This window comes from Schistocerca gregaria, unplaced genomic scaffold (assembly GCF_023897955.1).
Source record: "Schistocerca gregaria isolate iqSchGreg1 unplaced genomic scaffold, iqSchGreg1.2 ptg000451l, whole genome shotgun sequence".
Classification (NCBI taxonomy): Eukaryota; Metazoa; Arthropoda; class Insecta; order Orthoptera; family Acrididae; genus Schistocerca; species Schistocerca gregaria.
This window is the reverse complement of record NW_026061871.1, coordinates 793,756-809,938: the sequence shown is the minus strand read 5'-3', so window position 1 is coordinate 809,938 and position 16,183 is coordinate 793,756. Positions and strand designations below refer to the sequence as shown.

Below are 16,183 nucleotides of genomic sequence, written 5' to 3'. Positions count from 1 at the left end.
TGAACCCGAGACCGTCCGCACGCTAAGCGAACGATCTGCCAACTGAGCTACAGCTACACACACGACCAAGCCTGGCTATTCTCCATTCTTTGCGACTCTGATGTGCACGGACACGATGGTTGGTTGGTTTGTAGCGGCGAAGGTACCAGAATACAAAGGCGCGGACACGTTCATATACACAAGAGTTCCAAGTAGTTTCGATGCTCTGGTATTACGAATGCAAATTCCGTCTGTTTTGAACGTCTTAAATTGAAAGGGCGGTCACAAATTGGTCCATTTCACTCCTTGTCCACAACCACACAGCACCTGAGGTAACAAGCACATCTCGAGCCCCATTGTGCTCTCCATTGTTCATGCCAACTCAGTGCCTCGCTCTTTGCTACTGTGTAAAACTCTTGTCGTCCAACTGCAAAACACTGGGACACAACAAGTTTCCGCGTCCCCATTGCACTGATCGTACTACGAAACGCTCCCCAAACTTGGCAATCACCCATGCAGATGACTTTTCCGACTTTACACGACGCTCACGCTAGTGACAGCCTTATTTATAGTTCGACGTCGCGCCAAAGCGAATGAGCACATTTCGCCTACGGCTTAGGCCGCTCTTCTAGTGTGGCTGCTCTGTGTCTGCAGGCAGCGAGGGGCTGCAAGCTTCCTGTGTTCGCACCTATATCACCTGTGCTTCCTTGTCAGAGACAGACTATCGCAAAACATACAACTCACTCCATGAATTGATTGCTACGGCATCTGTTATCAGCAGTCACAACCAGCAACACCAGTAGCAGCCGACTGCACGCAAAGAATGGCAACGTGCAGTGGGATTTACGTGAAATCGGCGCAATTGTGGATGCTAATCGTTCGCTTGTATCTGCCTACACACCTCTGCCGCTTGGGAATTATTCCACTTGCATGGCAAGGTGCGCATGTAGGTGTGTTAAAAATTCTGGAGGCGCTGGGTATCGATCCCAGTACCTCTCGCACACTAAGCGAGCGCTCTACCATCTGAGCTACGCCCACCCCCCCGATGACTAGTAGTGCTACATACAGTCATATCAACGTCACAGACCCTTGCACTCCCATTATTCCGCAGACAAACACTACTCTCTATGTATCAGTGAGGGTGTCTTTCAGGTTTCGTGCATTCTGTATCGAATCGTAGTTGGCCACAATGAAAGTGGCACGCATAACGTCGAAAATAGAGTTCAGACACCGCTCTGAGTAAGACGAACGTGTTGTCCACCGCTAGACTTCAATGACGTTAAGCCGTGATACCTAAGACAGATCTGCACTCGATGACACCACGATAACAGCCGGTCCCCACACTTACATCTTGCTCTCCTTATGACAGTATACATCATATCAGTCTGTGACGCTGGTTTTGCAACTTCTTGCGTGCGTTTATGTTCGCCCCGACCAACACTTACCATGCACTGACCACAAAACATGGAGGAGCCGGGGCTTGAACCCGAGACCGTCCACACGCTAAGCAAACGATCTGCCAACTGAGCTACAGCTACACACACGACCAAGCCTGGCTATTCTCCATTCTTTGCGACTCTGATGTGCACGGACACGATGGTTGGTTGGTTTGTAGCGGCGAAGGTACCAGAATACAAAGGCGCGGACACGTTCATATACACAAGAGTTCCAAGTAGTTTCGATGCTCTGGTATTACGAATGCAAATTCCGTCTGTTTTGAACGTCTTAAATTGAAAGGGCGGTCACAAATTGGTCCATTTCACTCCTTGTCCACAACCACACAGCACCTGAGGTAACAAGCACATCTCGAGCCCCATTGTGCTCTCCATTGTTCATGCCAACTCAGTGCCTCGCTCTTTGCTACTGTGTAAAACTCTTGTCGTCCAACTGCAAAACACTGGGACACAACAAGTTTCCGCGTCCCCATTGCACTGATCGTACTACGAAACGCTCCCCAAACTTGGCAATCACCCATGCAGATGACTTTTCCGACTTTACACGACGCTCACGCTAGTGACAGCCTTATTTATAGTTCGACGTCGCGCCAAAGCGAATGAGCACATTTCGCCTACGGCTTAGGCCGCTCTTCTAGTGTGGCTGCTCTGTGTCTGCAGGCAGCGAGGGGCTGCAAGCTTCCTGTGTTCGCACCTATATCACCTGTGCTTCCTTGTCAGAGACAGACTATCGCAAAACATACAACTCACTCCATGAATTGATTGCTACGGCATCTGTTATCAGCAGTCACAACCAGCAACACCAGTAGCAGCCGACTGCACGCAAAGAATGGCAACGTGCAGTGGGATTTACGTGAAATCGGCGCAATTGTGGATGCTAATCGTTCGCTTGTATCTGCCTACACACCTCTGCCGCTTGGGAATTATTCCACTTGCATGGCAAGGTGCGCATGTAGGTGTGTTAAAAATTCTGGAGGCGCTGGGTATCGATCCCAGTACCTCTCGCACACTAAGCGAGCGCTCTACCATCTGAGCTACGCCCACCCCCCCGATGACTAGTAGTGCTACATACAGTCATATCAACGTCACAGACCCTTGCACTCCCATTATTCCGCAGACAAACACTACTCTCTATGTATCAGTGAGGGTGTCTTTCAGGTTTCGTGCATTCTGTATCGAATCGTAGTTGGCCACAATGAAAGTGGCACGCATAACGTCGAAAATAGAGTTCAGACACCGCTCTGAGTAAGACGAACGTGTTGTCCACCGCTAGACTTCAATGACGTTAAGCCGTGATACCTAAGACAGATCTGCACTCGATGACACCACGATAACAGCCGGTCCCCACACTTACATCTTGCTCTCCTTATGACAGTATACATCATATCAGTCTGTGACGCTGGTTTTGCAACTTCTTGCGTGCGTTTATGTTCGCCCCGACCAACACTTACCATGCACTGACCACAAAACATGGAGGAGCCGGGGCTTGAACCCGAGACCGTCCACACGCTAAGCGAACGATCTGCCAACTGAGCTACAGCTACACACACGACCAAGCCTGGCTATTCTCCATTCTTTGCGACTCTGATGTGCACGGACACGATGGTTGGTTGGTTTGTAGCGGCGAAGGTACCAGAATACAAAGGCGCGGACACGTTCATATACACAAGAGTTCCAAGTAGTTTCGATGCTCTGGTATTACGAATGCAAATTCCGTCTGTTTTGAACGTCTTAAATTGAAAGGGCGGTCACAAATTGGTCCATTTCACTCCTTGTCCACAACCACACAGCACCTGAGGTAACAAGCACATCTCGAGCCCCATTGTGCTCTCCATTGTTCATGCCAACTCAGTGCCTCGCTCTTTGCTACTGTGTAAAACTCTTGTCGTCCAACTGCAAAACACTGGGACACAACAAGTTTCCGCGTCCCCATTGCACTGATCGTACTACGAAACGCTCCCCAAACTTGGCAATCACCCATGCAGATGACTTTTCCGACTTTACACGACGCTCACGCTAGTGACAGCCTTATTTATAGTTCGACGTCGCGCCAAAGCGAATGAGCACATTTCGCCTACGGCTTAGGCCGCTCTTCTAGTGTGGCTGCTCTGTGTCTGCAGGCAGCGAGGGGCTGCAAGCTTCCTGTGTTCGCACCTATATCACCTGTGCTTCCTTGTCAGAGACAGACTATCGCAAAACATACAACTCACTCCATGAATTGATTGCTACGGCATCTGTTATCAGCAGTCACAACCAGCAACACCAGTAGCAGCCGACTGCACGCAAAGAATGGCAACGTGCAGTGGGATTTACGTGAAATCGGCGCAATTGTGGATGCTAATCGTTCGCTTGTATCTGCCTACACACCTCTGCCGCTTGGGAATTATTCCACTTGCATGGCAAGGTGCGCATGTAGGTGTGTTAAAAATTCTGGAGGCGCTGGGTATCGATCCCAGTACCTCTCGTGCACTAAGCGAGCGCTCTACCATCTGAGGTACGCCCAACCCCCCCGATAACTAGTAGTGCTACATACAGTCATATCAACGTCACAGACCCTTGCACTCCCATTATTCCGCAGACAAACACTACTCTCTATGTATCAGTGAGGGTGTCTTTCAGGTTTCGTGCATTCTGTATCGAATCGTAGTTGGCCACAATGAAAGTGGCACGCATAACGTCGAAAATAGAGTTCAGACACCGCTCTGAGTAAGACGAACGTGTTGTCCACCGCTAGACTTCAATGACGTTAAGCCGTGATACCTAAGACAGATCTGCACCCGATGACACCACGATAACAGCCGGTCCCCACACTTACATCTTGCTCTCCTTATGACAGTATACATCATATCAGTCTGTGACGCTGGTTTTGCAACTTCTTGCGTGCGTTTATGTTCGCCCCGACCAACACTTACCATGCACTGACCACAAAACATGGAGGAGCCGGGGCTTGAACCCGAGACCGTCCACACGCTAAGCGAACGATCTGCCAACTGAGCTACAGCTACACACACGACCAAGCCTGGCTATTCTCCATTCTTTGCGACTCTGATGTGCACGGACACGATGGTTGGTTGGTTTGTAGCGGCGAAGGTACCAGAATACAAAGGCGCGGACACGTTCATATACACAAGAGTTCCAAGTAGTTTCGATGCTCTGGTATTACGAATGCAAATTCCGTCTGTTTTGAACGTCTTAAATTGAAAGGGCGGTCACAAATTGGTCCATTTCACTCCTTGTCCACAACCACACAGCACCTGAGGTAACAAGCACATCTCGAGCCCCATTGTGCTCTCCATTGTTCATGCCAACTCAGTGCCTCGCTCTTTGCTACTGTGTAAAACTCTTGTCGTCCAACTGCAAAACACTGGGACACAACAAGTTTCCGCGTCCCCATTGCACTGATCGTACTACGAAACGCTCCCCAAACTTGGCAATCACCCATGCAGATGACTTTTCCGACTTTACACGACGCTCACGCAACGCTCACGCTAGTGACAGCCTTATTTATAGTTCGACGTCGCGCCAAAGCGAATGAGCACATTTCGCCTACGGCTTAGGCCGCTCTTCTAGTGTGGCTGCTCTGTGTCTGCAGGCAGCGAGGGGCTGCAAGCTTCCTGTGTTCGCACCTATATCACCTGTGCTTCCTTGTCAGAGACAGACTATCGCAAAACATACAACTCACTCCATGAATTGATTGCTACGGCATCTGTTATCAGCAGTCACAACCAGCAACACCAGTAGCAGCCGACTGCACGCAAAGAATGGCAACGTGCAGTGGGATTTACGTGAAATCGGCGCAATTGTGGATGCTAATCGTTCGCTTGTATCTGCCTACACACCTCTGCCGGTTGGGAATTATTCCACTTGCATGGCAAGGTGCGCATGTAGGTGTGTTAAAAATTCTGGAGGCGCTGGGTATCGATCCCAGTACCTCTCGCGCACTAAGCGAGCACTCTACCATCTGAGCTACGCCCACCCCCCCGATAACTAGTAGTGCTACATACAGTCATATCAACGTCACAGACCCTTGCACTCCCATTATTCCGCAGACAAACACTACTCTCTATGTATCAGTGAGGGTGTCTTTCAGGTTTCGTGCATTCTGTATCGAATCGTAGTTGGCCACAATGAAAGTGGCACGCATAACGTCGAAAATAGAGTTCAGACACTGCTCTGAGTAAGACGAACGTGTTGTCCACCGCTAGACTTCAATGACGTTAAGCCGTGATACCTAAGACAGATCTGCACTCGATGACACCACGATAACAGCCGGTCCCCACACTTACATCTTGCTCTCCTTATGACAGTATACATCATATCAGTCTGTGACGCTGGTTTTGCAACTTCTTGCGTGCGTTTATGTTCGCCCCGACCAACACTTACCATGCACTGACCACAAAACATGGAGGAGCCGGGGCTTGAACCCGAGACCGTCCACACGCTAAGCGAACGATCTGCCAACTGAGCTACAGCTACACACACGACCAAGCCTGGCTATTCTCCATTCTTTGCGACTCTGATGTGCACGGACACGATGGTTGGTTGGTTTGTAGCGGCGAAGGTACCAGAATACAAAGGCGCGGACACGTTCATATACACAAGAGTTCCAAGTAGTTTCGATGCTCTGGTATTACGAATGCAAATTCCGTCTGTTTTGAACGTCTTAAATTGAAAGGGCGGTCACAAATTGGTCCATTTCACTCCTTGTCCACAACCACACAGCACCTGAGGTAACAAGCACATCTCGAGCCCCATTGTGCTCTCCATTGTTCATGCCAACTCAGTGCCTCGCTCTTTGCTACTGTGTAAAACTCTTGTCGTCCAACTGCAAAACACTGGGACACAACAAGTTTCCGCGTCCCCATTGCACTGATCGTACTACGAAACGCTCCCCAAACTTGGCAATCACCCATACAGATGACTTTTCCGACTTTACACGACGCTCACGCAACGCTCACGCTAGTGACAGCCTTATTTATAGTTCGACGTCGCGCCAAAGCGAATGAGCACATTTCGCCTACGGCTTAGGCCGCTCTTCTAGTGTGGCTGCTCTGTGTCTGCAGGCAGCGAGGGGCTGCAAGCTTCCTGTGTTCGCACCTATATCACCTGTGCTTCCTTGTCAGAGACAGACTATCGCAAAACATACAACTCACTCCATGAATTGATTGCTACGGCATCTGTTATCAGCAGTCACAACCAGCAACACCAGTAGCAGCCGACTGCACGCAAAGAATGGCAACGTGCAGTGGGATTTACGTGAAATCGGCGCAATTGTGGATGCTAATCGTTCGCTTGTATCTGCCTACACACCTCTGCCGGTTGGGAATTATTCCACTTGCATGGCAAGGTGCGCATGTAGGTGTGTTAAAAATTCTGGAGGCGCTGGGTATCGATCCCAGTACCCCTCGCGCACTAAGCGAGCGCTCTACCAACTGAGCTACGCCCACCCCCCGATAACTAGTAGTGCTACATACAGTCATATCAACGTCACAGACCCTTGCACTCCCATTATTCCGCAGACAAACACTACTCTCTATGTATCAGTGAGGGTGTCTTTCAGGTTTCGTGCATTCTGTATCGAATCGTAGTTGGCCACAATGAAAGTGGCACGCATAACGTCGAAAATAGAGTTCAGACACCGCTCTGAGTAAGACGAACGTGTTGTCCACCGCTAGACTTCAATGACGTTAAGCCGTGATACCTAAGACAGATCTGCACTCGATGACACCACGATAACAGCCGGTCCCCACACTTACATCTTGCTCTCCTTATGACAGTATACATCATATCAGTCTGTGACGCTGGTTTTGCAACTTCTTGCGTGCGTTTATGTTCGCCCCGACCAACACTTACCATGCACTGACCACAAAACATGGAGGAGCCGGGGCTTGAACCCGAGACCGTCCACACGCTAAGCGAACGATCTGCCAACTGAGCTACAGCTACACACACGACCAAGCCTGGCTATTCTCCATTCTTTGCGACTCTGATGTGCACGGACACGATGGTTGGTTGGTTTGTAGCGGCGAAGGTACCAGAATACAAAGGCGCGGACACGTTCATATACACAAGAGTTCCAAGTAGTTTCGATGCTCTGGTATTACGAATGCAAATTCCGTCTGTTTTGAACGTCTTAAATTGAAAGGGCGGTCACAAATTGGTCCATTTCACTCCTTGTCCACAACCACACAGCACCTGAGGTAACAAGCACCTCTCGAGCCCCATTGTGCTCTCCATTGTTCATGCCAACTCAGTGCCTCGCTCTTTGCTACTGTGTAAAACTCTTGTCGTCCAACTGCAAAACACTGGTACACAACAAGTTTCCGCGTCCCCATTGCACTGATCGTACTACGAAACGCTCCCCAAACTTGGCAATCACCCATGCAGATGACTTTTCCGACTTTACACGACGCTCACGCAACGCTCACGCTAGTGACAGCCTTATTTATAGTTCGACGTCGCGCCAAAGCGAATGAGCACATTTCGCCTACGGCTTAGGCCGCTCTTCTAGTGTGGCTGCTCTGTGTCTGCAGGCAGCGAGGGGCTGCAAGCTTCCTGTGTTCGCACCTATATCACCTGTGCTTCCTTGTCAGAGACAGACTATCGCAAAACATACAACTCACTCCATGAATTGATTGCTACGGCATCTGTTATCAGCAGTCACAACCAGCAACACCAGTAGCAGCCGACTGCACGCAAAGAATGGCAACGTGCAGTGGGATTTACGTGAAATCGGCGCAATTGTGGATGCTAATCGTTCGCTTGTATCTGCCTACACACCTCTGCCGCTTGGGAATTATTCCACTTGCATGGCAAGGTGCGCATGTAGGTGTGTTAAAAATTCTGGAGGCGCTGGGTATCGATCCCAGTACCCCTCGCGCACTAAGCGAGCGCTCTACCATCTGAGCTACGCCCACCCCCCGATAACTAGTAGTGCTACATACAGTCATATCAACGTCACAGACCCTTGCACTCCCATTATTCCGCAGACAAACACTACTCTCTATGTATCAGTGAGGGTGTCTTTCAGGTTTCGTGCATTCTGTATCGAATCGTAGTTGGCCACAATGAAAGTGGCACGCATAACGTCGAAAATAGAGTTCAGACACCGCTCTGAGTAAGACGAACGTGTTGTCCACCGCTAGACTTCAATGACGTTAAGCCGTGATACCTAAGACAGATCTGCACTCGATGACACCACGATAACAGCCGGTCCCCACACTTACATCTTGCTCTCCTTATGACAGTATACATCATATCAGTCTGTGACGCTGGTTTTGCAACTTCTTGCGTGCGTTTATGTTCGCCCCGACCAACACTTACCATGCACTGACCACAAAACATGGAGGAGCCGGGGCTTGAACCCGAGACCGTCCACACGCTAAGCGAACGATCTGCCAACTGAGCTACAGCTACACACACGACCAAGCCTGGCTATTCTCCATTCTTTGCGACTCTGATGTGCACGGACACGATGGTTGGTTGGTTTGTAGCGGCGAAGGTACCAGAATACAAAGGCGCGGACACGTTCATATACACAAGAGTTCCAAGTAGTTTCGATGCTCTGGTATTACGAATGCAAATTCCGTCTGTTTTGAACGTCTTAAATTGAAAGGGCGGTCACAAATTGGTCCATTTCACTCCTTGTCCACAACCACACAGCACCTGAGGTAACAAGCACCTCTCGAGCCCCATTGTGCTCTCCATTGTTCATGCCAACTCAGTGCCTCGCTCTTTGCTACTGTGTAAAACTCTTGTCGTCCAACTGCAAAACACTGGTACACAACAAGTTTCCGCGTCCCCATTGCACTGATCGTACTACGAAACGCTCCCCAAACTTGGCAATCACCCATGCAGATGACTTTTCCGACTTTACACGACGCTCACGCAACGCTCACGCTAGTGACAGCCTTATTTATAGTTCGACGTCGCGCCAAAGCGAATGAGCACATTTCGCCTACGGCTTAGGCCGCTCTTCTAGTGTGGCTGCTCTGTGTCTGCAGGCAGCGAGGGGCTGCAAGCTTCCTGTGTTCGCACCTATATCACCTGTGCTTCCTTGTCAGAGACAGACTATCGCAAAACATACAACTCACTCCATGAATTGATTGCTACGGCATCTGTTATCAGCAGTCACAACCAGCAACACCAGTAGCAGCCGACTGCACGCAAAGAATGGCAACGTGCAGTGGGATTTACGTGAAATCGGCGCAATTGTGGATGCTAATCGTTCGCTTGTATCTGCCTACACACCTCTGCCGCTTGGGAATTATTCCACTTGCATGGCAAGGTGCGCATGTAGGTGTGTTAAAAATTCTGGAGGCGCTGGGTATCGATCCCAGTACCTCTCGTGCACTAAGCGAGCGCTCTACCATCTGAGCTACGCCCACCCCCCCGATAACTAGTAGTGCTACATACAGTCATATCAACGTCACAGACCCTTGCACTCCCATTATTCCGCAGACAAACACCACTCTCTATGTATCAGTGAGGGTGTCTTTCAGGTTTCGTGCATTCTGTATCGAATCGTAGTTGGCCACAATGAAAGTGGCACGCATAACGTCGAAAATAGAGTTCAGACACCGCTCTGAGTAAGACGAACGTGTTGTCCACCGCTAGACTTCAATGACGTTAAGCCGTGATACCTAAGACAGATCTGCACCCGATGACACCACGATAACAGCCGGTCCCCACACTTACATCTTGCTCTCCTTATGACAGTATACATCATATCAGTCTGTGACGCTGGTTTTGCAACTTCTTGCGTGCGTTTATGTTCGCCCCGACCAACACTTACCATGCACTGACCACAAAACATGGAGGAGCCGGGGCTTGAACCCGAGACCGTCCACACGCTAAGCGAACGATCTGCCAACTGAGCTACAGCTACACACACGACCAAGCCTGGCTATTCTCCATTCTTTGCGACTCTGATGTGCACGGACACGATGGTTGGTTGGTTTGTAGCGGCGAAGGTACCAGAATACAAAGGCGCGGACACGTTCATATACACAAGAGTTCCAAGTAGTTTCGATGCTCTGGTATTACGAATGCAAATTCCGTCTGTTTTGAACGTCTTAAATTGAAAGGGCGGTCACAAATTGGTCCATTTCACTCCTTGTCCACAACCACACAGCACCTGAGGTAACAAGCACATCTCGAGCCCCATTGTGCTCTCCATTGTTCATGCCAACTCAGTGCCTCGCTCTTTGCTACTGTGTAAAACTCTTGTCGTCCAACTGCAAAACACTGGGACACAACAAGTTTCCGCGTCCCCATTGCACTGATCGTACTACGAAACGCTCCCCAAACTTGGCAATCACCCATACAGATGACTTTTCCGACTTTACACGACGCTCACGCAACGCTCACGCTAGTGACAGCCTTATTTATAGTTCGACGTCGCGCCAAAGCGAATGAGCACATTTCGCCTACGGCTTAGGCCGCTCTTCTAGTGTGGCTGCTCTGTGTCTGCAGGCAGCGAGGGGCTGCAAGCTTCCTGTGTTCGCACCTATATCACCTGTGCTTCCTTGTCAGAGACAGACTATCGCAAAACATACAACTCACTCCATGAATTGATTGCTACGGCATCTGTTATCAGCAGTCACAACCAGCAACACCAGTAGCAGCCGACTGCACGCAAAGAATGGCAACGTGCAGTGGGATTTACGTGAAATCGGCGCAATTGTGGATGCTAATCGTTCGCTTGTATCTGCCTACACACCTCTGCCGGTTGGGAATTATTCCACTTGCATGGCAAGGTGCGCATGTAGGTGTGTTAAAAATTCTGGAGGCGCTGGGTATCGATCCCAGTACCTCTCGCGCACTAAGCGAGCGCTCTACCATCTGAGCTACGCCCACCCCCCCGATAACTAATAGTGCTACATACAGTCATATCAACGTCACAGACCCTTGCACTCCCATTATTCCGCAGACAAACACTACTCTCTATGTATCAGTGAGGGTGTCTTTCAGGTTTCGTGCATTCTGTATCGAATCGTAGTTGGCCACAATGAAAGTGGCACGCATAACGTCGAAAATAGAGTTCAGACACCGCTCTGAGTAAGACGAACGTGTTGTCCACCGCTAGACTTCAATGACGTTAAGCCGTGATACCTAAGACAGATCTGCACTCGATGACACCACGATAACAGCCGGTCCCCACACTTACATCTTGCTCTCCTTATGACAGTATACATCATATCAGTCTGTGACGCTGGTTTTGCAACTTCTTGCGTGCGTTTATGTTCGCCCCGACCAACACTTACCATGCACTGACCACAAAACATGGAGGAGCCGGGGCTTGAACCCGAGACCGTCCACACGCTAAGCGAACGATCTGCCAACTGAGCTACAGCTACACACACGACCAAGCCTGGCTATTCTCCATTCTTGGCGACTCTGATGTGCACGGACACGATGGTTGGTTGGTTTGTAGCGGCGAAGGTACCAGAATACAAAGGCGCGGACACGTTCATATACACAAGAGTTCCAAGTAGTTTCGATGCTCTGGTATTACGAATGCAAATTCCGTCTGTTTTGAACGTCTTAAATTGAAAGGGCGGTCACAAATTGGTCCATTTCACTCCTTGTCCACAACCACACAGCACCTGAGGTAACAAGCACATCTCGAGCCCCATTGTGCTCTCCATTGTTCATGCCAACTCAGTGCCTCGCTCTTTGCTACTGTGTAAAACTCTTGTCGTCCAACTGCAAAACACTGGGACACAACAAGTTTCCGCGTCCACATTGCACTGATCGTACTACGAAACGCTCCCCAAACTTGGCAATCACCCATGCAGATGACTTTTCCGACTTTACACGACGCTCACGCAACGCTCACGCTAGTGACAGCCTTATTTATAGTTCGACGTCGCGCCAAAGCGAATGAGCACATTTCGCCTACGGCTTAGGCCGCTCTTCTAGTGTGGCTGCTCTGTGTCTGCAGGCAGCGAGGGGCTGCAAGCTTCCTGTGTTCGCACCTATATCACCTGTGCTTCCTTGTCAGAGACAGACTATCGCAAAACATACAACTCACTCCATGAATTGATTGCTACGGCATCTGTTATCAGCAGTCACAACCAGCAACACCAGTAGCAGCCGACTGCACGCAAAGAATGGCAACGTGCAGTGGGATTTACGTGAAATCGGCGCAATTGTGGATGCTAATCGTTCGCTTGTATCTGCCTACACACCTCTGCCGGTTGGGAATTATTCCACTTGCATGGCAAGGTGCGCATATAGGTGTGTTAAAAATTCTGGAGGCGCTGGGTATCGATCCCAGTACCTCTCGTGCACTAAGCGAGCGCTCTACCATCTGAGCTACGCCCACCCCCCCCGATAACTAGTAGTGCTACATACAGTCATATCAACGTCACAGACCCTTGCACTCCCATTATTCCGCAGACAAACACTACTCTCTATGTATCAGTGAGGGTGTCTTTCAGGTTTCGTGCATTCTGTATCGAATCGTAGTTGGCCACAATGAAAGTGGCACGCATAACGTCGAAAATAGAGTTCAGACACCGCTCAGAGTAAGACGAACGTGTTGTCCACCGCTAGACTTCAATGACGTTAAGCCGTGATACCTAAGACAGATCTGCACTCGATGACACCACGATAACAGCCGGTCCCCACACTTACATCTTGCTCTCCTTATGACAGTATACATCATATCAGTCTGTGACGCTGGTTTTGCAACTTCTTGCGTGCGTTTATGTTCGCCCCGACCAACACTTACCATGCACTGACCACAAAACATGGAGGAGCCGGGGCTTGAACCCGAGACCGTCCACACGCTAAGCGAACGATCTGCCAACTGAGCTACAGCTACACACACGACCAAGCCTGGCTATTCTCCATTCTTTGCGACTCTGATGTGCACGGACACGATGGTTGGTTGGTTTGTAGCGGCGAAGGTACCAGAATACAAAGGCGCGGACACGTTCATATACACAAGAGTTCCAAGTAGTTTCGATGCTCTGGTATTACGAATGCAAATTCCGTCTGTTTTGAACGTCTTAAATTGAAAGGGCGGTCACAAATTGGTCCATTTCACTCCTTGTCCACAACCACACAGCACCTGAGGTAACAAGCACATCTCGAGCCCCATTGTGCTCTCCATTGTTCATGCCAACTCAGTGCCTCGCTCTTTGCTACTGTGTAAAACTCTTGTCGTCCAACTGCAAAACACTGGTACACAACAAGTTTCCGCGTCCCCATTGCACTGATCGTACTACGAAACGCTCCCCAAACTTGGCAATCACCCATGCAGATGACTTTTCCGACTTTACACGACGCTCACGCAACGCTCACGCTAGTGACAGCCTTATTTATAGTTCGACGTCGCGCCAAAGCGAATGAGCACATTTCGCCTACGGCTTAGGCCGCTCTTCTAGTGTGGCTGCTCTGTGTCTGCAGGCAGCGAGGGGCTGCAAGCTTCCTGTGTTCGCACCTATATCACCTGTGCTTCCTTGTCAGAGACAGACTATCGCAAAACATACAACTCACTCCATGAATTGATTGCTACGGCATCTGTTATCAGCAGTCACAACCAGCAACACCAGTAGCAGCCGACTGCACGCAAAGAATGGCAACGTGCAGTGGGATTTACGTGAAATCGGCGCAATTGTGGATGCTAATCGTTCGCTTGTATCTGCCTACACACCTCTGCCGCTTGGGAATTATTCCACTTGCATGGCAAGGTGCGCATGTAGGTGTGTTAAAAATTCTGGAGGCGCTGGGTATCGATCCCAGTACCTCTCGCACACTAAGCGAGCGCTCTACCATCTGAGCTACGCCCACCCCCCCGATAACTAGTAGTGCTAAATACAGTCATATCAACGTCACAGACCCTTGCACTCCCATTATTCCGCAGACAAACACTACTCTCTATGTATCAGTGAGGGTGTCTTTCAGGTTTCGTGCATTCTGTATCGAATCGTAGTTGGCCACAATGAAAGTGGCACGCATAACGTCGAAAATAGAGTTCAGACACCGCTCTGAGTAAGACGAACGTGTTGTCCACCGCTAGACTTCAATGACGTTAAGCCGTGATACCTAAGACAGATCTGCACTCGATGACACCACGATAACAGCCGGTCCCCACACTTACATCTTGCTCTCCTTATGACAGTATACATCATATCAGTCTGTGACGCTGGTTTTGCAACTTCTTGCGTGCGTTTATGTTCGCCCCGACCAACACTTACCATGCACTGACCACAAAACATGGAGGAGCCGGGGCTTGAACCCGAGACCGTCCACACGCTAAGCGAACGATCTGCCAACTGAGCTACAGCTACACACACGACCAAGCCTGGCTATTCTCCATTCTTTGCGACTCTGATGTGCACGGACACGATGGTTGGTTGGTTTGTAGCGGCGAAGGTACCAGAATACAAAGGCGCGGACACGTTCATATACACAAGAGTTCCAAGTAGTTTCGATGCTCTGGTATTACGAATGCAAATTCCGTCTGTTTTGAACGTCTTAAATTGAAAGGGCGGTCACAAATTGGTCCATTTCACTCCTTGTCCACAACCACACAGCACCTGAGGTAACAAGCACATCTCGAGCCCCATTGTGCTCTCCATTGTTCATGCCAACTCAGTGCCTCGCTCTTTGCTACTGTGTAAAACTCTTGTCGTCCAACTGCAAAACACTGGGACACAACAAGTTTCCGCGTCCCCATTGCACTGATCGTACTACGAAACGCTCCCCAAACTTGGCAAGCACCCATACAGATGACTTTTCCGACTTTACACGACGCTCACGCAACGCTCACGCTAGTGACAGCCTTATTTATAGTTCGACGTCGCGCCAAAGCGAATGAGCACATTTCGCCTACGGCTTAGGCCGCTCTTCTAGTGTGGCTGCTCTGTGTCTGCAGGCAGCGAGGGGCTGCAAGCTTCCTGTGTTCGCACCTATATCACCTGTGCTTCCTTGTCAGAGACAGACTATCGCAAAACATACAACTCACTCCATGAATTGATTGCTACGGCATCTGTTATCAGCAGTCACAACCAGCAACACCAGTAGCAGCCGACTGCACGCAAAGAATGGCAACGTGCAGTGGGATTTACGTGAAATCGGCGCAATTGTGGATGCTAATCGTTCGCTTGTATCTGCCTACACACCTCTGCCGGTTGGGAATTATTCCACTTGCATGGCAAGGTGCGCATGTAGGTGTGTTAAAAATTCTGGAGGCGCTGGGTATCGATCCCAGTACCTCTCGCGCACTAAGCGAGCGCTCTACCATCTGAGCTACGCCCACCCCCCCGATAACTAATAGTGCTACATACAGTCATATCAACGTCACAGACCCTTGCACTCCCATTATTCCGCAGACAAACACTACTCTCTATGTATCAGTGAGGGTGTCTTTCAGGTTTCGTGCATTCTGTATCGAATCGTAGTTGGCCACAATGAAAGTGGCACGCATAACGTCGAAAATAGAGTTCAGACACCGCTCTGAGTAAGACGAACGTGTTGTCCACCGCTAGACTTCAATGACGTTAAGCCGTGATACCTAAGACAGATCTGCACTCGATGACACCACGATAACAGCCGGTCCCCACACTTACATCTTGCTCTCCTTATGACAGTATACATCATATCAGTCTGTGACGCTGGTTTTGCAACTTCTTGCGTGCGTTTATGTTCGCCCCGACCAACACTTACCATGCACTGACCACAAAACATGGAGGAGCCGGGGCTTGAACCCGAGACCGTCCACACGCTAAGCGAACGAT

The 16,183-nt window shown here is 49.8% G+C and overlaps 6 non-coding genes across 6 annotated transcripts; all 6 read right to left on the bottom strand.

Moving 5' to 3' along the window:
- Positions 1-944: 944 nt before the first annotated feature.
- On the bottom strand, positions 945-1,018 carry Trnat-agu (transfer RNA threonine (anticodon AGU)). The gene has a single exon. It is a non-coding gene; the product is annotated as a tRNA-Thr (tRNA).
- Positions 1,019-2,404: 1,386 nt separating this feature from the next.
- Positions 2,405-2,478, bottom strand: Trnat-agu (transfer RNA threonine (anticodon AGU)). Its single transcript has one exon. It is a non-coding gene; the product is annotated as a tRNA-Thr (tRNA).
- A 4,329-nt stretch (positions 2,479-6,807) lies between these two features.
- Trnat-agu (transfer RNA threonine (anticodon AGU)) lies at positions 6,808-6,881 on the bottom strand. Its single transcript has one exon. It is a non-coding gene; the product is annotated as a tRNA-Thr (tRNA).
- A 4,337-nt stretch (positions 6,882-11,218) lies between these two features.
- On the bottom strand, positions 11,219-11,292 carry Trnat-agu (transfer RNA threonine (anticodon AGU)). Its single transcript has one exon. It is a non-coding gene; the product is annotated as a tRNA-Thr (tRNA).
- Positions 11,293-14,161: 2,869 nt separating this feature from the next.
- Positions 14,162-14,235, bottom strand: Trnat-agu (transfer RNA threonine (anticodon AGU)). The gene has a single exon. It is a non-coding gene; the product is annotated as a tRNA-Thr (tRNA).
- Positions 14,236-15,632: 1,397 nt separating this feature from the next.
- On the bottom strand, positions 15,633-15,706 carry Trnat-agu (transfer RNA threonine (anticodon AGU)). Its single transcript has one exon. It is a non-coding gene; the product is annotated as a tRNA-Thr (tRNA).
- Between the last annotated feature and the right edge of the window lie 477 nt (positions 15,707-16,183).